At 40.1% G+C, this 12716-nt stretch overlaps 1 non-coding gene across 1 annotated transcript; it reads right to left on the reverse strand.

The window, feature by feature from the left end:
- Window positions 1-7050: 7050 nt before the first annotated feature.
- Window positions 7051-7132, reverse strand: TRNAS-GCU (transfer RNA serine (anticodon GCU)). Its single transcript has one exon. It is a non-coding gene; the product is annotated as a tRNA-Ser (tRNA).
- Between the last annotated feature and the right edge of the window lie 5584 nt (window positions 7133-12716).

Below are 12716 nucleotides of genomic sequence, written 5' to 3' on the forward strand. Positions count from 1 at the left end.
TTTCCAGAGTAAGATGTACTATTTTGTTGGGCAATTAGCAGCTCAAGGTTGGAAAAAAGTTACTTTCAGGCAGAACCCATCCTCCTTATAGCAACACAGAACTAAAGGCCCCTGCTAAGTAGTTGAAGTGGGAGCAAAGGAATGCAGGGGAAAAAAGTTTGGCGGCTTGCCAGTTTGTCTCCTCCTGGGGCTTGGGGACCACAGGCCTCCCTAGGCAGACTTGCCTAGCCGTTAACCCTTTCACTAACATGTAGAGAAAATTGATATGACTTTCTCTCCATATATGGCTTCAGTAAACAAGATTTTAAGTTTTCTTATTATTGACCTAGTATTTTCCTCTTAAATTTATTTCTCAACAAAACAAAAAGACAACCTACTGAATGAGAGAAAACATTGGCATATGATGTGATTGATAACTGGTCAGTGCCCAAATATATAAGTAGCTCATTTAACTCAAAGCAAACTAAAGAAACCAAAAAACCCAACCTGATTAAATGATGAGCAGGAGACCAGAAGAGACATTTTTCCAAAGAAGACATACAGATGGTCAACAGGCACCTGAAAAGATGCTCAACCTTGCTAATCATCAAGGAATTGTTAATTAAGACCACAATGAGATATCTCACACCTGTCAGAATGGTTATCCTCAAAAAGTGTACAAATAACAAATGGAGAAAATATGGAGGAAAGGAACCCTTTTCACAGTTGGTGGGAATGTAAATTGGTGAACCCACTATGAAAAACAATATGGAGGTGCCTCAAAAACTAAAAATAGAACTACCATGGTGGTGGTGGTTTAGTCACCAAGTCATGTCTGACTCTTGAGACCCCATGGATTGTAGCCTGCCAGGCTTCTCTGTCCATGGGATTCTCCAGGCAAAAATATTGGAGTGGGTTGCCATTTCCTTCTACAAGAACTACCATATGATCCAGCAATTCCATTCCTAGATATATACCCAAACAAAATAAAAACACTAATTCAAAAATATACATGCACACAAATGTTCATAGCAGCATTATTTATAATAGTCAAGATGTGGAAGCAGCCTAAGTATCAATTAACAGGTAAATGAATAAAGAAGATGTGGTATATATACACAATGGAATATTATTTAGCCATAAAAAGAATGAAATTCTGCTATTTCAAAAATGTGGATGGACCTAGATGCTACTATGCTTAGTGAAATGTTAGACAGAGAAAGATAAATACTTTATATTATCACTTATATATGGAAACTTAAAAAGAAACCAAATGAATAAATATAGCAAAATAGAAAAAAATTATTTGTTTTATCTCTTTTGTTGCTATTGAAAGCAGAGATGTTTTCTTTTATTCTGTGTGTGTGAAGGCAATTGATTTCTCTTGTTTATTTTTATAAGTATATTTAGCTTTATAAACAAATCCTTGGATACCTTTATATAATTTTAACTCTTTTCTAACTTATTTCTCATTAAATGCATTGTCTAGTTCCTGCAGAGCAATATAAAATAATAGTAATCAGAATGGACATTTTTCTAACATATTGCTAACTTCAAAGAGAAGCCATAAGATGTTTCCTCTGAAAGCAGGATGGTGTTGATGTAAGTTAGATATGTTTATCACAGTTAAGTAAGGAAATATCTATTCTTTTATTTAAATGTTTATCAAAATGGATGTTAACAAAATAAAATGCCTTTTCCATATCTACTAAATGTAGATGTTTCTAGTGAGATATGCTAATATGGTGAATTGTGTTTAAAAGTTTTAAAATTTTAAACAATTTTAATGCTCATCTCCATCTTGCCATAGAAAAAATTTTACTCCTCTAATGTGCTGCTGGATTCTGTTTACTCTGATTTTATTTAGGATTCAGCATAAATAAAAATATGTGGTTTTCTTTTTTAATTAATTGATTTTTGGTTGCATGGGTCTTGTCTCTACTCAATAGTTGTGGTCCACGGGGCCTTTGCTCTTTGGCATGTGGAATCTTCCCAAGACTGTGTCCCCACATTGGCAGGCGGATTCTTATCCACTGCACCACCAGGGGAGAACTAGGTGGGTTTTCTTATTGGTAATCAGTTTTAGTTTAAAGATCATTATTTGTTCCCCATCCCCATCCAAGATTGACTATTCTCTTCTTTTTCTATATTCTAACAGTTTTAAATGCATTAGAATTATCTGTTCTGTAATAGTTTATTAAAATTCATCTGTGAAACTTATGTCTGATATTTTTTCAGGGTAGTTTGTTGACAGCTTTATGTCTTCAATTGTAACTGGTCTGTTCGGATTTTTTATTTCTTCTAGGGTCATTTCCGTATGTTATATTTTCCAGAAATACACATATCCAGGTTCTTAAAATTACTCTGCATAGCGTTGATTAGGGTAGTATCTTTTAGTTTTACCTGAACTTGAAATTATGAACATTCTTTCCACACTGGACTGTGCCCTGCGACCAAGAGAGTTGCAGAAACTCTCCCAAAAGAGAAAGCGAACCTCTGGACTGAACGAAACTGGAGTGGACGGGGCAACGCATCTCCTCTAGACTCACACCGTTTCAATGCCCGCGCCGTTCCAGCCAGGTTATTTGAAGATCCGCGGGAGCTGGAGAGGCAAGAGAATGAAGAACCCAAAGAACTGGAGCAAATAAGGGGGACTGAGAGAGCAGACGGCGCAGGTCAGGGGATTCCTCCAAGGCAGTGGGAGAGCAGGAGCCGCAGCCAAGGCTGCCAGTCCTTTTCACTTAAACATCACAAACACCACCTGATAACTGTCCTACTGTGTAACAGCGTTCTGGTCTTTGAATCTGACGATCGGAGTTCATATCCTCCATATCATATCTCGAAGCGACCTTTGGGTCCAGTTTAGCTTTGGCTCTCGGGTAAGTGACTAGGACGAGCTCGTTTCTGCGCCCCTCCCCCGCCAGCCCACCCCGCTTTTTATTTTTTTCCCCCTTTTTGAGTAACACCCCGTTCCGACATAACAATACGCTTAGTTTCAACGAGAGAGTTATATTTCAAAGCGAAGGAGTTCTCAAGTCATCATTTAATGCCTCTTTCTGTGATTCCCAAGTGGCCCGAGCCCTGGAGAAGTCAGAAACGAGCATTTTCTCTTGGAAGTTTACAAATTCCTGGGGAGCCGGTGAAAAGGAAGGGTGAGTGAGATTTCCTGAGATGAAGACGCTCTCTGGCCTCAGAATCGTCAAGAACCCTCCTCGCCGCCCGCCTTGCCCTGAAGGCTGCTCACAGATGTGCAACCACTATCTAGGTTTTCCACACCTGTATACAAAAAAATTGCTCATTATCTGAAAGTCACATATAGCTGGGCGTTGTATTTCATCTGGCACCCTATCGCCTACCTCCAGCGGGGGGCGCTTTCTTCTCCGCGGGGCATGTGCGGGAAGCGACCTCCCTGTTCGCTGGGATAATTCTCGAGAGGCGGCCTTCGGTTCTGCTTTCCTTACCGACCCCCACCCCAACCCTAGCCTGGAAAGACCTCAAAGCAGCAGCAGGCAGAGAAGGCGGGAGCGCAAGTTCGTCCCCCTCTGCAGGCCGTTCTCCCGCGCCTCCTCTCTTAGGTGCTTTGGACTGGGGTTAAAAGGAGGAAATCTCGGCCTGCTTCCTCTCCGAAGTCTCCTGAAAGTCCACAGTCAAAGAAACCTCCCCTGAAAGAGTAAAAGCCTGTCTAGATGGAAAGGAAGAAAACCTACTCCGATTGAAAAAGAACAACAACAAAAAAAGGAGGATGGTGGGGATGGCTGCTGTTATCAGGCTGGGAGGAAAGATACAGGTAATGCCAGCTACAAAGTCAACAAGAATCAGTGTTTTCTCCAAGATCAAGCAGCAACTGTGAAAAGCCACCACGGTCCGCTCTTTGAGTGATTACTGCCTTCTTACGATGTCCCAGACCCACTCGGCTACGTCCCATCTATTACTGGAATACCTAAAACCACCCTCTTTTCAAGACTATACCTAATCCCCAGATAATCTGCGCTTCTTCTAATCCCTCCTCAGAAATAGCTATCAACCCAGACCCGCTTCTCGCTCCCTTTAGAGCCTCTTTAGAGTCATCCGGGAGTTGGTGATGGACAGGGAGGACTGGCGTGCTGCGATTCATGGGGTCGCAAAGAGTCGGACACGACTGAGCGACTGAACTCAACGGAACTGAACTGAAAGTAACTAGGTTCTTAATAAAGGAGGTTTTCTCTCACTTCTCTTGTTGAGCGGTGTTTCCCGGAGTATCCTGTCGCTGTATTAATTCATTACACTGATTTTGTCAGGTTTGTTCCTGGTGGTCTTTGGCCGGTGTCTTTAACACCACCTTAGCTTGCTCTGTGAGTCCTAGCTGTGTGGGTAGAGGAGGGGTTAGAACAATTAATCCTGGCAGAGCAGGGAAAAAATCAGGATAGACACTCATGTTGATGCTGGAATGACAGGAGAAATGTGGGTCTTGAGGAAAAAAGATTTTACCAAGATGGACAGCAACTAGGATAACCATGTTTTAAAACAAAACAAAACAGAATAAAACTAGAGTTTCAAACTTCAGCATTTATCAGGATTACCCCAGAATTTGTTCAAGCACAAATTGTTGGGCCCCAGTCCTGGAGTTTGTATTTCTAACAAGTTTGCAGGTGACGATGATGCTGGTGTTGCTTGGGAGAAATACACTTTTGAGAACTGTTGAACTAGAGTAATCTCTTGGATTGCATAGGAGTTAATCCAGTGATCCAACATGAGACCTCTGATTCAGACATTTAAAATTTTCATTCTAATAAAACAATCCACCCTAAAACCACAGAAAGCTCAATTTCACCAGTCCCTAAAATCCATTAAATCATTAATCAGTCCAATTTATAAACTGCCACTGGACATCCAGAAAATCTGTAATAAACAAAAGCCACCAAGCTTATGAGAAATCAGGACTCCTATTTCCTTCTCACTGCGGGTGCTTGTGCTTCCATTTAGATGATCTGTGACAATGCTAGTTGAAATAAAAATTCCCCTTATAGGGCTGCAGGAGCAGATGTGGTCTGGTCTCCTTTCTACTTATTTGGTTGGGGGGCTTCCCAGATGGGGCTAGTGGTAAAGAACCTGCTTCCCAATGCAGGAAATGTAAGAGACACGTTCTCCATCCCCAGGTTGGCAAGATCCCCAGGAGGAGGGCATGGCAACCCACTCCAGTATTCTTGCCTTGAGAATCCCATGGATACAGGAGCGTGACAGGCTACAGTGCATAGGGTCACACAGAGTCAGACATAACTGAAGTGACTTAGCAGGCACTGCTGCTGCTACTAAGTCGCTTCAGTTGTGTCCGACTCTGTGCGATCCCATAGATGGCACACGTGCATAAATTAATATAATCCCTATGGAGGAAATTGGAAAATATCTTACAAATGACTACACCCTAGAACACAGCTTATCTCCTAGACATTTATATTACAGCTATAGACACATATGCAAAATGGTGTATAAATTTAGATGCAGATATATTTACCTTTTAAAATAAGTAGCATTATATACATTGTCTTGCACTATGCTCTTTTTCATTGAACATTATATTTTGGATACATGCACTCATATGGTCAAAGCAGCACTATTCACAATAGCCAAGACATGGAAACCACCTAAATGTCCATCAACAGATGAATTGCTAAAGAAGATGTGGTACTTATATACTATGGAATACTACTCAGCCATAAAAAGAATAAAATAATGCCATTGGACCAACGTAGCTGGAACTAGAGATTATCATAAGTGAAGTAAGTCAGAAAGAGAAAGACAAATGTTATATGACATCACTTACATGTGGACTCTAAAATATGATACAAATGAATTCATTTACAAAATAGAAATGGACTCAAAGACATAGAGAACAGACTTGTGGTTGCTGGGGATTGGGGAGGGAAGGATTGGGAGTTTGGGGTTAGCAGAGGCAAACTATTATATATAGAAGGGTTAAAAACAAGGTCCTACTGTACAGTACAGGGAACTATATTGTGATACACCATAATGGAAAAGAATATATGAATAAAAAGAATATAGATATGTAACTGTATCACTTTGCTGTATAGTAGAAATTAATACAACATTGTAAATTAACTATACTTCAATAAAAATGTATCTTGGAGAGCTTAGTACTATATATGCATACTGTGTTTCTGGAATGACACATTGGGGCCAATAATGTCCTACTGGTGGGAAGGGTAATTGGTGACAAAATTTGCTATATAGATTTTTATAGTTTTTGAATCATATGAACATAATACTTACTCCAAAATGGCAATAAATAAAATAAGTAATAAAATGAAAAAGTACATTATATTTTTTCCTCCCAAATTCTGTCAAGATGGAAGTCACAAGTAGAAACTGCATGTTACTTTGGGGGGGAGTGCATCACAGGGCATTCGGGGATCTTAGTGCTTTGAGCAGGGATCAAACCTGTGCCCTCTGCAGTGGAAGTGAAGAGTCTTAACTGCTGGGCCAACAGGGAAGTCCCAGATTTTTATGACCTTTTCTCAGGGAGAAATACTTAGCTTTAACTGAGAATATTGTAGTGTGTACTTTTTAGTTTTGTCATATCTCTAAGAGATACATATTCTTCTTCCTTGTCAATGATAGGAATCCTTAGAAATGGTTGCTTTTAAAGTTAAAAGATAGTAGACAAAAATTCTCTAAAGATAAACCTGATAATGCCTTAAATAACCCATAATTTTGTGTACACTTCTCTATAAACAACTTTATACGCTCCTCTAAATTTATTAGGCAATGTTTTTCTATGGTCTTCAATTAATTCTTCAGTGATTTCCTCAGTGGAAAATCTCTGCTAAGCAAAACTTGGAATGAAAATTTCACGGGAGAATGGGAGAATGAAACACTAATCAAACGTATCATTTAACAAAGTTCACAGCTATGACAAAATGCTACCAAGGAAGTCGGGAACGGGGCGGGGCGGGGGTGGGGGTGGTGGGGTAGGTGGAATAGAAGGAATTAATTTACTTCACTCAACTGAATGAGTAACTCAGTTACGAATTACCTCGCCAAAACAAGTAACCACCCCTCACAAACTCAGCCAGTCGACGAGGATGGGATTCGAACCCACGCGTGCAGAGCACAATGGATTAGCAGTCCATCGCCTTAACCACTCGGCCACCTCGTCTCATGTTAAGTCTTCCTTTTTCAACATCTTCTGGCAGGCGTTTTATAGTAATGCATCTAATCGTTCTTTTCCCGGCTTAATCGTCACAACCACAGTGTGAGTTAGGTGTCTTAAAGTAAATTTCACAACGGACAGTAATTGACAGCGCTTGGAGTGGTGAAGTTACTTGGCAAATACCTGATAACAGGTAAAACCAAGCATAATACACGTTGTTGGACACAGGCCAACACTGTCTTGTCAACTCAGCTCTGCGTCCCCAGGGAAACACTCAACCGACTTTCACAAGGTCCCTCGACCGCTGCATTTCGCATTGAAGGGACAGATTTCCCCACCTCTTGATCAGAACTCCCAGGATTCCCGTTTTCTACGTGGTACCAGAATCCCGATTCCTTTCTATTTACTTTTGTGATATCCTCGCCAGCCAGGAGATGCCCTCATTTGTCTTTTGTTTTACTCTCTTGGCATTGATCAGTCTGAAAAATCAGCAACGCAGGAGAACGTGTTTTGGAAAAAAAAAAAAAGTAGAAAAGAGCGAGAGTCCTAATGGGAAGTCGTTTGCATCGTAGCACAAGATTGGTTTAGCCTGACTCCTATCAACCAACGGTGGGGTGGGCAAATAATCCCTGATGCGGGAGTCAAGGTGCAGGTCCCGGTTGTGGCTCTTTCCTAAACCCCACAGTGCGGGCCGGATTGAGTAGCCCCTAATGTCCCTTCTGGTTCTGACAACCTCTGAGATAAAATGACAATCAAGAAACCTTTTCCACTCATAGGAGTTCGTGTACTTTTAAAGGTGGCTTAACGGTAAAGAATCCGCCCGCAATGCGGGAGATGAAGGTTCGATTCCTGAGTCAAGAAGATGCCCTGGAGAACGAAACGGCAAACCCACACTTGCCTGAGAAATCCCACCGATAGAGGAGCGTGGCAGGCTACAAGCCTTGGGGTCTCAAAAGTCAGACACTAGACAACGAAAAACAAAATGTAGTGCAGAAGTTTGAAGGTTGAAATGTTCTTTTCTACCAAAAATGTTGGTCCCTTTTTCCTCTCTATTAAATTTCTTAGCTCAGCCCTTAGCTTTGTTGGGAGGAACTCCTTTCTCAACTGATTCACCGAATTTCCAAATGCCATTGATGGGCACAAAACCCTTAGAGGTACTTCATCTAAAATACCAAATAAAACCATCTTATTTATTCCTTTGAGTGGAGCGAGTAAATTGTTACCCTTTGTGTCATCGGCTACCACTCACACCTACCTTTCAGAGACTCAAAGGCAACCTTATTTCACACCAGTGACTTCAGAACTATTCCTAGTGGAAGCTCAGGGGTGAGGGTGGATTTCTGCTGTTAACTAAGAGTTTCACTGAAGTTTAACTTAAACCACTCTCCCTGCAGCAAGAGGTCAAGGAATGTATTTGTTTTGGTCTTATTACACCAATGTCAGTGTAAGTAAACAATAACTATTGTTAACAAATTTAATAACAAATATAAGCATTAGAATTAAGGTAACTAGAAAGCATATTTTTAATTAATTAAAACTTTTGGGTTGATAATCTTAGTTTTTTTAAACCATAAAATTATGGTATTAAATTAGTGAAACATCAAATTAGTTAACATTAAATTAGTTAACATCAGTGAAATGCTTAGAAACTTGTTTTACAAATAGTTATTGCTGTGTAAATCATTTGATATTATGGTAGTTGTAATACTAGCAAAATAAATAATAAACTAATAATTACATTAAATTGTATTCAAGTAGAAAATAAAACCCAGTGGGGGGAAAACCCCCCAAAATATTCATGATGGAATTCCTTGGCAGTCTAGTGGAGAAAACAAAATGATCATTGTAAGAAAATTAACACACTGATGAAAATAAAGTGAGATGAAGAAAAAAAAAAAAAAATCTGAAGAAACCATCTTCCCCCTACTAGACATGTCCATAAATAAATGAGCAGGACATATATTTTAAAATTCTGTCTCCTTTATGTATTGAAGTCTTGATGGGTAAAATGATATTATGCCTTGATTTTCTTTAAAATACAGGAGGAAAAAGGTTGGGAAATACATATATGTATATACACATACATATATATTTAGAGAGAGAGATTGGCAAAAATACTAATTTTTACAGTTGGGTGATGAACACATTAGACTACATTATATTTTCTTTGTGTTTTTAAATGTCCATTATAAAAGTTATAATATATTTAACCTCACTTTATTGAATAAGCAAGGAAGAATTAATGCAACGGTCAGGGAGTCAGAGTCAGTCAGTTCAGTCGCTCAGTCGTGTCTGACTCTGTGACCCCATGGACTGCAGCACACCAGGCTTCCCTGTCCATAACCAACTCCTGGAGCTTGCTCATACTCATGTCCATCAAGTTGGTGATGCCATTCAACCATGCCATCAGGGATGACCATGCCATCCAACGGTCAGGGAGCGTATAAGTAAATAAGCAAAGACACATATAACTGTGTTGACAAGAAAAGATGAAGTAGGGGTTAATACCCTATTTGTAGGAAATTCCTTATCCATAATTTAAAGGCATGTAGGTAAAAGTGCGAAATTGAAAAACATCTGCGGTCCCAGGCTGACAGCTCCGTGAGAAGTACTCACCCGCCCGCATTCCCCAAACTTTTCCATTCAGTGACAGTGTAGACTCCTCACCAGCAAAAACCCCTACCCCTTCCCCGCCCCACCCTCCAACCCACGCTCTAAGCTTCAGCTTTTACTTATTCCCTGGAAGTGCAGACCGTCGGTCGTGGAGCACAAGTTGGTGGCATTAAACCTGTCATGCTTCTTATTGGGGGAGGTGGGGACCTCTCTCTAGGTTTAAAAAATTTTGGTTTCCACCTTCTTTATAGCTGGGTAATGATAATAATGGCAAACTCCTACACAGCTCCTACTCTGTGGAGCACTAGCCTAAGTGCTTTACACACAGTATTAAATAAGAGAATTCCTAGCAGATGCAAAGTTATAAATAGAATGTATAAACAACAGTCTTACTGTACAGCACAGGGAACTATATTCAATATCCTGTGATAGGGCATAAAATAAAAGAATATATGTGTGTGTAACTGCATTACTTTGCAGTACAGCAGAAATTAATGCAACGTGGTAAATCAATCATGAAAGTTACTCAGTCATCTTCGACTCCTTGTGACCCCATAGACTATACAGTTCATGGAATTCTCCAGGCCAGAATACTGGAGTGGGTAGCCTTTCCCTTCTCCAGGAGATCTTCCCAACCCAGGGATCAAACCCAGGTCTCCTGCATTGCAGGCAGAGTCTTTGCCAGCTGAGCCACTATCAACCTTACTTCAGTAAAATAAATTAAAAAAAAATTAAGGCAATCCCAGTACCGCCCTTTCAAGATGGGTGCCTGCCCAGGGTCCCACGCAGAGTTGCCCGGCCGAGGTTTAAACGGAGCACTCTTGTCTCCACAGCCCAATGCTGTTACCTCTCATGCAGTATTTCAAACGAGAAGGTTGCAAATTATTTCCCCTTAAAATCCAGTGGAGACGTGATCAAGTTTCATTGACTGGTTTGTTTTAGGCTTGACAAGCAAGGGAGAAGGTGAAACCAGTGGTGTCAAAAGTCTTCAAAAGAAACAGAACGCTGGAAAAACCAGAAGCCATTCTTAGGACCTAAATTGCCAAATACCAAACCAAAAGCCGGGAAACAAAATCTGCTCAGTGCGCAGGTGAAGTCTTCCCTCGATTTTCCTGGAGGCTTTTGAAGGATGTTGCTCTGGACTTCGGTTCTCTAGATGGGGAAAGCCGTGATTACAACTAGCTCTATGACGCGCTTCTCTTGGCTCTTCTATCCCTGCTCACAATCCCCACGTCCATTCAAATCAGCTGCCCAGAGTTGAACCTTTCCCATCTGAAAGAGAATCTTAGCTAATATTTCAAAACTGCCCTCTCTGCATCCTGGAGGAATCAGGGGACCAGGAACTGTTCACTTTCTCCAAGAACTGTGTCCCCAGGCTCACGGAGAAGAAAAGGCAAGGCGGTGTGAATTGTGCGAAATTTAGGCTGTGGTAACACGGTTGCAACCTTTTCCGCTCCCACTGGGATGCACGCTTGAGTTTCTGAGTCTATAGAAATTCCAGGAAAGCAGCCTCTCTTTGGCTGTATACCCTCCCTTTCTGTCAGTAGGTAAACAAGCCACATAAACAAGGTGTTAGACAATACTGGGATGACAAACTCAAGGTTGGGGTATTAGGGTGGATAATGACAGGAAGAGGTTCCAACATTTTCCCATGTTAAGATCTGGATCCTAGCAGGGTCATAATTTTCACCCATCCAAGTAGCTTTCAGCCATTCCCAAGGCCACAGACCTTTCTTTCAGATTGCCCCCCTCCTGTTTCCAGACCAGATATTGGGAAAATCTGGTGGGGAGTGTGGCTGACTTTTCCTCTTACCAGGGAATCCTAAGAAGCTGGATGCAGTAAGAGTTTCATGGAAACTGGTCTAGTGCTGGAACACTGCCTGGGTATTGCTTGGACCTTGAGATTAAGTCCCCTATCCCTCTGCCAAGGGAGACCTTTGTGGTTGAAGGAATTGCTTTCCTAGAGTCTCTAATGAATCAATGCTCTGATGAATCAATCTTTTAAAAAAAGATTATTTAATAATTGAAGTACAGTTGATGTATAATGTTGCTACAGGTGTATGATACAGCAATTTAAAAGTTTTAAAGGTTTTAAAAGTTTTAAATTCCATTTATAGTTACTATATTGATATAATATCTTATAGTAATATATATCCTTGTAACTTATTTTATACACAATACTTATAAAATAAGTACATAAGTATCTTATTTGATAAGTAACTTATTTTTTATAAGTAACTTATTTATAAGTGTTATAAAATAAGTAACTTATTTTATACACAATACTTATAAAATCAGTACAATATATCCTTGTAACTTATTTTATACACAATAGTTTGTACCTCTTAATCCTCTATCCCTACATTACCCTTCCCTGCTTCCCTCTCCCCACTGGTAACAGCTAGTTTGTTCTTTATTTCTGTGTTCCTTTTATTATATTCATTACTTTTTTAGATTTCACATGTAAGTAATATCATAGTCTTTCTCTGATTTCACTTAGCTTAATATCCTTCAGGTCCATGTTGCTGCAAGCACATATCTGTTGATGCTTAGGTTGCTTTCATATCTGAGCAACTGTAAATATGAACATTGGGGTGCATGTTATGTTTTTGACTTAGTGTTTTAACTTTTTTCAGGTATATACGCAGGAGTGGAATTGCTGGGTCATATGGTAGTCTTGCTTTCTCAGAGTCTGATGAATCAATACAGTACTTGTTTTTTTCCCTACATTTACTTTTAAAACAAATTACAAACATTCCTGAAATTTATCTTTATCATCACTTTAAAGAGAATATAAGCTAGCCTTCCAAGGGTTAAAAAACAGAATCCCCCTCAAATCCTTTTTTCCATTTTCTGGAAGTGACTAGTTATCCTTATTGAGGGTCTTCAGAATCCCTTACAAGATTTTACTGTCCATGGGTCAGGCTGTGCCTATCAAGGGTTTGTGTTGGTTGATAACCCAGTGCTGAAGGCTGGG

Source organism: Bos taurus, chromosome 23, assembly GCF_002263795.3.
Source record: "Bos taurus isolate L1 Dominette 01449 registration number 42190680 breed Hereford chromosome 23, ARS-UCD2.0, whole genome shotgun sequence".
Taxonomy (NCBI): Eukaryota; Metazoa; Chordata; class Mammalia; order Artiodactyla; family Bovidae; genus Bos; species Bos taurus.